Genomic DNA, 1,002 nt, shown 5'->3' with positions numbered 1-1,002 from the left:
ACAAAAAAAGTCCCAGACCAGATGGTTTCACACCCGAATTTTATCAGACCTGGTCGGAGTGCAAACTAGTATAACCTCTATAGAAAGTAGTATGGAGATACCTCAAAGAACTAAAAGCGGAACTACATTTGATCCAGCAATCCCACTACTGGGTATTTACACAAAAGAAAAATAGACATTCTGTAAAGAAACATCTGCACTCAAATCTTTTTAGCAGCACAGTTCACAGTTTCAAAGATGTGGAAACAACCCAAGTGCCAATCAAAACACAAGTGGATTAATAAAATGTGGTATATGTATACCATGGAATTCTACTCAGCCATAAAAAAAAAAAAATGGCGATCTAGCACCTCTTGTATTATCCTGGATGGAGCTGGAGCCCATACCACTAAGTGAAGTATCCCAAGAATGGAAAAACAAGCACCACATGTACTCATCATTAAATTGGTACTAACTGATCAAAACTTAAGTGCACATATGGACGTAACACTCATTCGGTGTTGGGCAGGTGGGAGGGGCAGGAGGGGATGGATAATCTCACACCTAATGGGTGCGGTGCCCTGTCTCGAAGATGGACATGCTTGTAGCTCTGACAAGGGTGGTGTAAAGGCAATTTATGTAACCAACGTGTTTGTAACCCCATAATATTCTGAAAGTTTTTAAAAAGTAACTGTAGTACATACTGTACTACTATAACCATTTTGTAGCCACCTGTTGGTGCTATTGCAGTGAGCTCCAGTGTTGTACACACTTAAAATACCACATGAGCAGTTCGTCTCTCCAGTAAGTTGCGTACAGCAGTAAAACGAGATCTCTTACACAGTTCTCCTGTATTTTTCATTGTGTTTAGTGCAATATTGTAAACCTTGAATAACACCAGGGGACCAATATGAAGTGCCATTATGATGCTGGAAGTGCTCCCAAGAAGCAGAGAAAAGTCCTAATATTACGAGAAAAAGCTGAATTGCTTGATATGCGCCATAGGTTGAGGTTTGCGGCTGC

General features: G+C 40.5%; 1 protein-coding gene across 1 annotated transcript in view; it reads right to left on the bottom strand.

Moving 5' to 3' along the window:
- AXDND1 (axonemal dynein light chain domain containing 1) overlaps positions 1 to 1,002 on the bottom strand; it is a 104,449-nt gene that overhangs the window by 75,550 nt on the left and 27,897 nt on the right. The gene's annotated exons all lie outside the window — the stretch shown is intronic.

Source organism: Propithecus coquereli, unplaced genomic scaffold (genome assembly GCF_000956105.1).
Source record: "Propithecus coquereli isolate 6110/MARCELLA unplaced genomic scaffold, Pcoq_1.0 Scaffold246, whole genome shotgun sequence".
Taxonomy (NCBI): Eukaryota; Metazoa; Chordata; class Mammalia; order Primates; family Indriidae; genus Propithecus; species Propithecus coquereli.
This window is presented reverse-complemented; position numbering and strand designations above follow the sequence as displayed.